General features: G+C 43.2%; 1 protein-coding gene across 1 annotated transcript in view; it reads right to left on the bottom strand.

Annotated features, from left to right (window-relative positions):
- Positions 1-12,784, bottom strand: part of LOC139759819 (transducin beta-like protein 2) — a 296,157-nt gene that overhangs the window by 140,326 nt on the left and 143,047 nt on the right. The window lies entirely within an intron of this gene.

Here is a 12,784-nt window from a genome sequence, read left to right as displayed (position 1 = left end):
CATACACATGTATATACATACACGTCTACATACGCAAATATACATACCTATACAGAAGAAGGAGTCACGCGGGGAATGTTCATCCTCCTCGAAGGCTCAGATTGGGGTGTCTAAATGTGTGTGGATGTAACCAAAATGAGAAAAAAGGGGAGATAGGTAATATGTTTGAGGAAAGGAACCTGGATGTTTTGGCTCTGAGTAAAACAAAGCTCAAGGGTAAAGGGGAAGAGTGGTTTGTGAATGTCTTGGGAGTAAAGTCAGGGGTTAGTGAGAGGACAAGAGCAAGAGAAGGAGTAGCGCCACTGAAAGTGGATGGAGAGAGATGGGTGATTATTGGTGCATATGCACCCGGGCATGAGAAGAAACATTATGAGAGGCAAGTGTTTTGGGAGCAGCTGAGTGGGTGTGTTAGTAGTTTTGATGCACGAGACCAGGTTATAGTGATGGGTGATTTGAATGCAAACGTTAGTAATGTAGCATTTGAGGGAATATTTGGTGGACATAGGGTGTTCAGTGTTGTAAATGGAAATGGCGAATAGCTTGTAGATTTATGTGCTGAAAAAGGACTGGTGATTGGGAATTCCTGGTTTAAAAAGAGAGATATACATAAGTATACGTATGTAAGTAGGAGAGATGGCTAGAGAGCTTTATTGGATTACGTGTTAATTGATAGATGTGCGAAAGAGAGATTTTTGGATGTTAATATGCTGAGAGGTGCAACTGGAGGGATGTATGATCATTATCTTGTGGAGGCAAAGGTGAAGATTTGCAAGAGTTTTCAGAAAAGAAGAGAGAATGTTAGGGTGAAGAGAGTGGTAAGAGTAAGTGAGCTTGAGAAGGAGACTTGTGTGAGGAAGTACCAAAAGAGACTGAGTACAGAAAGGAAAAAGGTGAGAACAAAGGACATAAGGGGAGTGGGGAAGGAATGGGATGTATTTAGGGAATCAGTGAAAGCTTGCAAAAAAGATGCTTGTGGCATGAGAAGTGTAGAGGGTGAGCAGATTAGAAAGGGTAGTGAGTGGTGGGATGAAGAAGTAAGACTATTAGTGAAAGAGAAGAGAGAGGCATTTGGACAATTTTTGCGGGAAATAATGCAAATGACTGGATTATGTATAAAAGAAAGAGGCAGGAGGTCAAGAGAAAGGTGCAAGAGGTGAAAAAGAGGGCAAATGAGAGTTGGGGTGAGAGAGTATCATTAAATTTTAAGGAGAATAAAAAGATGTTTTGGAAGGAGGTAAATAAAGTGCATGAGACAATGGAAAAAATGGTAATTTCAGTGAAGGGGGCTAATGGGGAGGTGATAACAAGTAGTGGTGATGTAAGGAGATGGAGTGGGTATTTTTGTAGGTATGTTGAATGTGTTTGATGATAAGAGTGGCAGATATAGGGTGTTTTGGTCGAGGTGGTGTGCAAAATGAGAGGGTTAAGGAGAATGAAATAACAACCCCCTCCCCCCGTATGTGCGCAAGGTAGCACTAGGAAAATACAACAAAGGCCACATTTGTTCACACTCAGTCTCCAGCTTTCATGTATAATGCACTGAAACCACACCTCCCTTTCCACATCCAGGCCCCACAGAACTTTCCATGGCTTACCTCAGATGCTACACATGCCCTGGTTCAATCCACTGACAGCACGTCGACCCCAGTATACCATGTCGTTCCAATTCACTCTATTCCTTGCCCGCCTTTCACCCTCCTGCATGTTCAGGCTCCAATCACTCAAAATCTTTTTCATTCCATCTTTCCACCTCCAATTTGGTCTCCCACTTATCCTCTCTCCCTCCATCTCTGACACATATATCCTCTTGGTCAATCTTTCCTCACTCATTCTCTCCATGTGACTAAACCATTTCAAAACACCCTCTTCTGCTCTCTCAACCACACTCTTTTTATTACCACACATCTCTCTTACCCTTACATTACTTACTCGATCAAACCACCTCACACCACATATTATCCTCAAACATCTCATTTCCAACACATCCACCCTCCTCCGCACAACTCTATCTACAGCCCATGCCTCGCAACCATAAAACATTGTTGGAACCACTATTCCTTCAAACATATCCATTTCTGCTTTCCAAGATAATGTTCTCGACTTCCACACATTCTTCAATGCTCCTAGAACTTTCACCCCCCACCCTATGATTCACTTCCGCTTCCATGGTTCCATCCACTGCCAAATCCACTCCCAGATATCTAAAACACCACTTCCTCTAGTTTTTCTCCATTTTAACTTACCTCCCAAATGACTTGTCCCTCAACCCTACTGTACCTAATAACCTTGCTCTTATTCACATTTACTCTCACCTTTCTTCTTTCACACACTCTACCAAAATCAGTCACCAGCTTCTGCAGTTTCTCACACGAATCAGCCATCAGCACTGTATCATCAGCTCTCTCATTCCCAACAGACTTCATACTTGCACCTCTTTCCAAAACTCTTGCATTCACATCCCTAACAACCCCATCCATAAACAAATTAAACAACCATGGAGACATCACACACCCCTGCTGCAAACCAACATTCACTGAGAACCAATCACTTTCTTCTCTTCCTACGCGTATACACGCCTTACATCCTCGATAAAAACTTTTCACTCCTTCCAACAACTTGCCTCCCACACCAAACATTCTTAATACATTCCACAAAGCATCTCTATCAACTCTATCATATGCCTTCTCCAGATCCATAAATGCTACATACAAATCCATTTGCTTTTCTAAGTATTTCTCACATACATTCTTCAAAGCAAATACCTGATCCACACATCCTCTATCACTTCTGAAATCACACTGCTCTTCCCCAATCTGATGCTCTGTACATGCCTTTACCCTTTCAATCAATACCCTCCCATATAATTTACCAGGAATACTCAACAAACTTATACCTCTGTAATTTGAGCACTCACTTTTATCCCCTTTGCTTTTGTACAGTGGCACTATGCAAGCATTCTGCCAATCCTCAGGCACCTCACCATGAGTCATACATACATTAAATAACCTTACCAACCAATCAACAATACAGTCACTCCCTTTTCTAATAAATTCCACTGCAATACCATCCAAACCCGCTGCCTTGCCAGCTTTCATCTTCCGCAAAGCTTTTACTACCTCTTCTCTGTTTACCAAATCATTCTCCTTAACCCTCTCACTTTGCACACCACCTCGACCAAAACACCCTATATCTGCCATTCTATCATCAAACACATTCGACAAACCTTCAAAATACTCACTCCATCTCCTTCTTAAATCACCACTATTTGTTATCACCTCCCCATTAGCCCCCTTCACTGAAGTTCCCTTTTGTTCCCTTGTCTTATGCAATTTATTTATCTCCTTCTAAAACATCTTTTTATTCTCCCTTAAATTTAAAGATACTCTTTCACCCCACCTTTCATTTGCCTTCTTTTTCACCTCTTGTACCTTTCTCTTGACCTCTTGCCTCTTTCTTTTATTCATCTCCCAGTCATTTGCATTATTTCCCTGCAAAACTCGTCCAAATGCCTCTCTCTTCTCTTTCACTAATAATCTTACTTTTTCATCCCACCACTCACTACCCTTTCTGATCTGCCCACCTCCCATGCTTCTCATGCCACAAGCATCTTCTATGCAATCCATCACTGCTTCCCTAAATACATCCCATTCCTCCCCCACTCCCCTTACTTCCATTGTTCTCAACTTTTTCCATTCTGCACTCAGTCTCTCATGGTACTTCCTCACACAAGTTTCCTTCCCAAACTCATTTACCCTCACCACTCTCTTCGCCCCAACATTCTCTCTTCTTTTCTGAAAACCCATACAAATCTTCACCTTCGCCTCCACAAGATAATGACCAGACATCCCTCCAGTTGCACCTCTCAGCACATTAACATCCAAAAGTCTCTCTTTCGCACGCCTGTCAATTAAAACATAATCCAATAACGCTCTCTGGCCATCTCTCCTACTTACATACGTATACTTATGTATATCTCTCTTTTTAAACCAGGTATTCCTAATCACCAGTAATTTTTCAGCACATAAATCTACAAGCTCTTCACCATTTCCATTTACAACATTGAACACCTCATGCACACCTATTATGCCCTCAACTGCCACATTACTCACGTTTGTATTCAAATCACCCATCACTATAACCTGGTCACATTCATCAAATCTACTATCACACTCACTCAGCCGCTCCCAAAACATTTGCCTCTCATGATCTTTCTTCTCATGGTCAGGTGCAGAGGCACCAATAATCACCCATCTCTCTCCATCAACTTTCAGTTTCACGAATATCAATCTAGAGTTTACTTTTTTACACTCTATCACATACTCCCACCACTCCTGTTTCAGGAGTTGTGCTACTCCTTCCCTTGCTCTTGTCCTCTCACCAACCCCTGACTTTACTCCCAAGACATTCCCAAACCACTCTTCCCCTTTACCCTTGAGCTTTGTCTCACTCAGAGCCATAACATCCAGGTTCCTTTCCTCAAACATACTTCCTATCTCTTCTTTTTCCTCATCTTGGTTACATCCACACACATTTAGACACCCCAATCTGAGCCTTCAAGGAGGATGAGCACTCCCCATGTGACTCCTTCTTCAACCCCTTTTTTCATAAATTCCACTGCAATACCATCCAAACCCACTGCCTTGCCAGCTTTCATCTTCTCCAAAGCTTTTATTACCTCTTCTCTGTTTACCAAATCACTCTCCCTAACCCTCTCACTTCGTACACCATCTCGACCAAAACACCCTATATCTGCCACTCTATCATCTAACACATTCAGCAAACCTTCAAAATACTCATTCCATCTCCTTCTCATATCACCACTACTTATCACCTCCCCATTAGCCTCTTTCACCAATGTTCCCACAATTCAGGAGTTCAGATAATTATATCTAACATGTAATTTTTCTATATATCCAGCACAACATGTTTAATGGATATAATCTGCCTCATCAGGAGCAACCAATTCAAAAAGTTTTAAATCCCAAAACTACCACACAGATTCCATCTTGTTACTTCCATGCCAGATAATACACTTTCCTAACTATTAAAGGGAAAGTGGGAAGTGCCTTATGGTTAAAAGGGGGTTACGTGAGGGAGGTTGACCTGAGTAATGAGATGTGTGTTCAACTAATTTCTTATGTTGTCGTTTCCTGATAATTCTTTCATAATGATTTGGTTATTAATAGGATGTGCTTTATATTTACCTGGGGACAAATAAAAGTTTTTCATATTGGTAATTAAGACAGACTTAATGATGTTACAGTCGGCATAATCAGATGAGGGGGTACGATGTGATTGGGATGTTAAGGTCTACAGGGTGAATATTTTCATGCCAGTGTTCAGCAATCACAAATTTCTTTGGTCATCCCTGCGTACTGAATGACTGTGCCAATAGCATCTCTCAGTTTCTGTTTTACTTGTCTGGCCAATCTATAGGTCTTTACATTCCTTACGTTTGATGGCATAAACACCCAATTTTCTTATAATTTAGCTTATTTCTAATCAAGGTCTTACTGATAGTGTTATTGCAATGGTGAGCAACATTAAAAGCACTGTTTTATAGCACCTGTCTTACATTAGCTACGTTAAGAGAATAGGACAATGCCAAACATTTGGACATCATCCTTTTCCACATTTTTGTTACTAGATGCATAAAATATCTTCCTAGCTTTCAGTAAGCTTGTTCACCAACCATGTAGTATACTATAACTGCATAAAGATGCATTTTGTATGACTACATCCACCTACCAGACTAATGGAACTGTCAATGGACCGAACCAGTGCATGTGAAACATCTGGGATAAACCATGGAAAGGTCTGGGGGGGCTGGATGTGGATGGGGAGCTGTGGTTTTGGTACATTACACATGACACCTAGAGACTGAGTGTGAATGAATGTGGCCTTTCTTTTCTGTTTTCCTGGCACTACCTCACTGATGAAGGGGATAGTGATGCTGTTTCCTGTGAGGTGGGGTGGTACTGGGAATGGACGAAGGAAAGTGAGTATGAATATGTACGTGTATATATGTATATGGCTGTGTACGTGTATGTTTATTTATGTATATGTGAATATGTTATCCCTTGGGATAGGGGAGAAAGAAAACTTCCCACACATTCCCTGAGTGTCGTAGAAGACGACTAAAGTGGAAGGGAGCAGGGGGCTGGCAATCCTCCCCCCCCCCATTTCTAATTTTCCAAAAAAAGAAACAGAAAAGGGGATCATGTGAGGAAATTCCCTCTAAAGCTCAATCCTCTGTTCTTGGCACTACCTTGCTGGCATGGGAAATGGTGAATATGTATGAAAAAAAATGTGTATATGTTGATATGTATATGTAGATGTATGTATATGTACGTGTATTGGCATATATGAATATATGTGAGTATATGAGCGGATGAGTCTTTCTTCATCTGTTTCCTGACACTACCTAGGAAATGGCGATCAAAAGTAATGAGAAAAATGATAATTGAAAAAAACATAATTACCTTTAACATCTTGGAATACATTTTTGGAAACAGTGGGTCTGTGTGGTCTGTGTGTCTATGTAACTTAATGTAACTTAAGTCAACGAAAATTTTTATGAGCAGGGGTAAGGTAAGACTGAGATCAGGTAATTTTTGCCTAAGGTATGTGATGGTTTCTTCAATAAGGACTTTAGTGAACTGGGGATTCACATCAAGACTAATGAGTTTATGCTCAGGCAAATCAATGTTCCTACCCTTGTTTACAAAATCTAAGCTATTTATAAAATGCAGTGGAGAATTTTTTTCCTTGAATATAGCTAAGGTGTTTAGCTAATCATTAAAATTAAAGTTCTTAGTAGCAGCAATTGAGACAGATTCAATGACATTATAGGTAGCATAATCAGACCTTCAATTCAAGACTCAACCAATTGTTAAATAAGCAATAGGACATTCTAAAGTCAGTAAGTACGGTTAATCCCTCACTACATACATGTTCTCCCTAAAACTCGCAAAGACGGATGTCCCTTCACACCAGTTATCTCCTCTGTTAATTCTTCTGATTATGTATTACTTTAATGGTGAGCTAAACACCTCAACCATGTTCAAGAAAAAGTCTCTGTCACATATTATAAACAGCTTAGATTTTGTAAACAAGTCTAGGAACATTCATTTGCCAGATCATAAACTCAATAGTTTTGATGCGAATTCCCCATTTACTGAAGTTCCCACTGAAGAAACTATCGCATACTTAAGGAAGAAATGAACTTACCTCATTCTGCCAACAAGCTGGTATACGAAAGAATCAAGGACGTTCGTCCCTGCATTTGCATCAGATAGGTTCTACGCTTGCGGAAGATGAAAGCCAGCAAGGCAGCAGGGTTGGATGGTATTGCAGTAGAATTTATTAAAAAAAAAGGGGGTGACTGTACTGTTGACTGGTTGGTAAGGTTATTTAATGTATGTATGACTCATGGTGAGGTGCCTGAGGATTGGCGGAATGCGTGCATAGTGCCATTGTACAAAGACAAAGGGGATAAGAGTGAGTGCTCAAATTACAGAGGTATAGGTTTGTTGAGTATTCCTGGTAAATTATATAGGAGGGTATTGATTGAGAAGATGGAGGCATGTACAGAGCATCAGATCAGGGAAGAGCAGTGTGGTTTCAGAAGTGGTAAAGGATGTGTGGATCAGGTGTTTGCTCTGAAGAATGTATGTGAGAAATACTTAACAAAGCAAATGGATTTGTATGTAGCATTTATGGATCTGGAGAAGGCATATGATAGAGTTCATAGAGATGCTCTGTGGAAGGTACTAAATATATATGGTGTGGGAGGCAAGTTGTTAGAAGCAGTGAAAAGTTTTTATCAAGGATGTAAGGCATGTGTACGTGTAGGAAGAGAGGAAAGTGATTGGTTCTCAGTGAATGTAGGTTTGTGGCAGGGGTGTGTGATGTCTCCATGGTTGTTTAATTTGTTTATGGATGGGGTTGTTAGGGAGGTGAATGCAAGATTTTGGAAAGAGGGGCAAGTATGAAGTCTGTTGGGGATGAGAGAGCTTGGGAAGTGAGTCAGTTGTTGTTCGCTGATGATACAGCGCTGGTGGCTGATTCATGTGAGAAACTGCAGAAGCTGGTGACTGAGTTTAATAAAGTGTGTGAAAGAAGAAAGAGTAAATGTGAATAAGAGCAAGGTTATTAGGTATAGTAGGGTTGAAGGTCAAGTCATTTGGGAGGTAAGTTTGAATGGAGAAAAACTGGAGGAAGTAAAGTGCTTTAGATATCTGGGAGTGGATCTGGCAGCAGATGGAATCATGGAAGTGGAAGTGAATCATAGGGTGGGGGAGGGGGCGAAAATCCTGGGAGCCTTGAAGAATGTGTGGAAGTCGAGAACATTATCTCCAAAAGCAAAAATGGCTTTGTTTGAAGGAATAGTGGTTCCAACAATGTTGTATGGTTGCAAGGCGTGGGCTATGGATAGAGTTGTGCGCAGGAGGGTGGATGTGCTGGAAATGAGATGTTTGAGGACAATGTGTGGTGTGAGGTGGTTTGATCGAGTAAGTAATGTAAGGGTAAGAGAGATGTGTGGAAATAAAAAGAGCGTGGTTGAGAGAGCAGAAGAGGGTGTTTTGAAATGGTTTGGGCACATGGAGAGAATGAGTGAGGATAGATTGGCCAAGAGGATATATGTGCCGGAGGTGGAGGGAACGAGGAGAAGTGGGAAACCAAATTGGAGGTGAAAAGATGGAGTGAAAAAGAGTTTGAGTGATCGGGGCCTGAACATGCAGGATGGTGAAAGGCGGGCAAGGAATAGAGTGAATTGGATCGATGTGGTATACCGGGGTCGACGGGCTGTCAGTGGATTGAATCAGGGCATGTGAAGCGTCTGGGGTAAACCATGGAAAGTTCTGTGGGGCCTGGATGTGGAAAGGGAGCTGTGGTTTTGGGCATTCCTGCATGACAGCTAGAGACTGAGTGTGAACGAATGGGGCCTTTCTGGTCTTTTCCTAGCGCTACCTCGCACACATGAGGGGGGAGGGGGATGTTATTCCATGTGTGGCGAGATGGCGATGGGAATGAATAAAGGCAGACAGTGTGAACTGTGTGCATGTGTATACATGTATGTGTCTGTGTGTGTGTATATATGTGTATATTGGGATGTATGGGTATGTATATTTGCGTGTGTGGACGTGTATGTATATACATGTGTATGGGGATGGGTTGGGCCATTTCTTTCGTCTGTTTCCTTGCACTACCTCGCAAACGCGGGAGACAGAGACAAAGCAAAATAATAATAACAATAATAGGTTCTACGCTTATGAATGAATCACCGCTTATAAGCTGGGTGGTGGTAAATCTCAGTGGGTGTGTACCTGGCCAACTTGCGTCGTCTGGCAGTACTGTTTGGGGTCACGCCTGACACCTGGCTGACCTGTGCTTTTGTGGCTGGCCTACCCACCACATCCTACAGGCTGGTTGATGCATGGAATCCATGGACATTGGCCAGATCCTGAACTGCTCTCATGCCATGCTCATTGAAGAGAATGGCAGAGCTGCTGCGGCAGTTGGACCGCAGCACCTTGCATGTGCTGATAAACAAGTTGAGGCAGCTGTTGTAACCTGCCGTAACTGTGGTCATCCTAATCACCACACCCATGACTGTTTAGTTGAATGTGATGGACGCCAAGGTGGACGTGGCAACATACACTGCTTTTGTTGTGGTCGCCCTGATGAACATCACCTTCAAGAGGAGCATCACACATGCCTCCATGTGCTCCCCTTGGACAAAGCAGGATATCTATATGATGAGTGGTGGTGAACAGTATTTGTGAGAGGGAACTGGTGTGGTGTGCACCCAGGTGACATCGGGATTTCAATCACCACTGAAGGTGCTGGTGGTGGTCACTTGGCCACTAATATTCATCTCCCTTCTCAGCATGAATGGTATTAGCATTTTTTTTGGTGAGATGGTGCACATGCCAAACGACATGCAGTTTGGTATTGACAAGTCTCCATCTTTAGCAGTAGCAACTAAGACAACAGGCCCTGTTACTGATGAAAAGAATTTCACCATGACCCATGATGTGGCAACAAGAAAGTGGACACTTTTGTGGAAGTGGTGTGATGGTACACCAGAGTACTGGATATGATTGGAGGTTCACCAAGAGTACGAAGTGTCACAATGGATTGCGGATGGCTGGCTAGTTCCACATGATGAGAGGCATCATGGAGCAGTGAAGGGGACATTCCCGCTGATGACCATGGTTCAAGGGAGCAAAGGAAAGGTGCATCCAGTGTTTGACTTCTGTGAGCTGAACTTTCATCTTAGTCCACATACAGCCGATGCAGACGTCTGCAGCGAGAAAACTTGAGAGTGACACCACAGTGGGCTGATGATTGCTCTTGTCAACCTGCGTAAAGCCTACCTTCAGATCCACGTGGGCCATTCGCTGTGGTCGTATCAGACAGTGGTATTCCAGGGACGGCAGTAATGTCTGAAACAGTTAGGCTATGGACTGAGCATCGCCCTCTTGGTATGAAGGAGGTTCTGAGTACCGTATTGAGCTGGGATGAGAGGATCAATTGGGCAACTTCTTCATACTTGGATGATATCCTGGTGGACGAAAGGGTGGTAATCGCAATGGATGTTGAGAACCATCTCAGTTATCACAGCCAGGCCTGCAAGCCCGCTGAGCGAGTGTCCGAAGGAACTCGAGTGTTGGGAATACAAGTCCGAGGGGAGCGACATGGCCTTTTTTGGAAGCGAGACAACAATGTTGGTGAGGTGCTGAAGAAGCTGAGAAGACGCATGCTGTTTTCCTGTGTGGGTACCTCACGAGCCACTTACCTGTTTGTGGCTGGCTGCATGCATAGGCCTCCTACCTGAAAAGAAGAGCCAACATGGTCATCACCACCTGGGACAGCAAGCTCACCAATCAGGATCTGCACTCGTGCCAACACCCTACAGCATGTGAAATGTCAGGATCCAGCTCAAAGTCGGAATGTAGATGTTGACAAGGCCATCGTATGGGTGGACACCAGTTCTCTTGCAACAGGGGACGTGCTGGAGGTGAATGGCAACATTGTTGAGGACGTTTGCTGGCTATGGCAGAATGAATGCTTGCATATTAATCTCACTGCAATGGGAACTGTGCTTTAGGGAGTAGAATTTGCTGTCGCCTGGAAAATGAAAAGGCTGTTGTTGATAACTGATTCAAAGACCGTGCACTACTGGTTGATGGATGTACTGTCAGTGAAGTTGTGTTTGAAAACGAAAGCTGCTAGCGAGATACTTATCTGCCAGCACCTGGAGATGATAAAAACAGTTATTAGTGAGTACAGCTTGCAGCTCAAAGTCAAATTCATCACTTCTGCAGAAAACAAAGGCTGATGCACTGACCAAAGTGACGTACAAGTGATTGTCTTCTGCAGGCATCCAGTCGGTCTGCAGGGCTGTTTCTGCTGTGCCCAAGGGAGAGATTGCTAATATTCACAAAATCAGCAAGCATCCTACCATTAAGGGCACACTATTTCTGTCAGAGGCTCTTCCCATCGATCAAATGATGGCAAGTGCACAATGTAGTGCAAGGGTGCGAAGTGTTCCAATCTACTGACCCAGTGTCCGTAATTACGGTGAGAAAGAGAGACATCACAAGTTTCAGTTCGTTGGAAGAGTCAGCATGGACATTTCCCACATTGAGGACCAGCACTATCCACCACTGATAGATTGTGGCCCATTATGGTACGTCATTTGGAGGAGACTCAGACATCAAGACATGACTGGTGTCATTGACCAGTTGGAGCTGATGTTTTATGAGCATAGTGCTCCCAGTTACTGACCAACAATGCCATCAGTTTTCGCAGTTCAACATTCTACAAGTTTGCCAACTACTGGAGGATAGGCATTATATACCACTGGCAAAGGGATATCAGAGCGAGGTCATTGGCTGATGAAGACAATAACAGTGAAGAAATGCTGCTCTATTGCTGAGGTCATCTATCACTACATTGTGATGCCATGAAGTGAAAACCTTTCCTCCACTCCTGTAAATCGAATCTTCAGGTACGAGGTCAGGATGCTCAGCATGGAAAGTGAAAGCAAGCATGATCAGTCAGAGGATGTGCAGCATCGCCTCAAGGTCAGCAATTGAGTGTGGATCTGCCATTCTAGTAGATGATGCAATGTTCAGAGCCCCATTGTATCAGTGATGAGAGTTGTCTGCGTAGAATGCTGAGGTCGCCAGCATGCCACACCACATGCACAATCTGTGGCTAGCCACGTCACAACCATTGGACATGGAGTAGTCAGTTGAGAATGAGGCTGCTGGGAATGACGTAGATGTCAATCTGGTGACTTATGTACCTGCCACTAAAAACAACTCAGAGCGAGAATGAGGAGGGCCCAGGATGAAAACTGCCATGCTGGAATGCAAAAGAATGCCATCCAGTGGAATGTTTTCAATAAAGTGATCTGCTTTGAGATCAGGGAGGAGTGTTGTATAGCTGTAACTGCAAGATTAGTTGGGCACGCACAGTCAGGTGACAGTGATTTAGTGGCTCACGATTACATGCAACCGATGTCATCAGTCACACCACTGAATCATTAGCTTGGGATTGGCCACTGCCAGACTACTAAGGGGACCAGGGAGGAAGGGTGGTGCTGGCATGGGCTGCGTTGGGCAGTTGTCACCCAACCTTTGAACCTGTAACCTGAGCTTCCTCAACATGCGTTGTCTGCCAAAGTTCCAGTCTTTTCTTAACCCTTGACAGTCTTCGAGTGTTGTGCTGCTGTTCAACTATCTACAAAAACCACAGATTCAGTTCACTC

The sequence above is a fragment of the Panulirus ornatus genome, chromosome 34 (assembly GCF_036320965.1).
Source record: "Panulirus ornatus isolate Po-2019 chromosome 34, ASM3632096v1, whole genome shotgun sequence".
In the NCBI taxonomy this organism is placed as follows: Eukaryota; Metazoa; Arthropoda; class Malacostraca; order Decapoda; family Palinuridae; genus Panulirus; species Panulirus ornatus.
The sequence above is the reverse complement of the archived record's forward strand: the minus strand, read 5'-3'. Positions and strand labels throughout refer to the sequence as shown.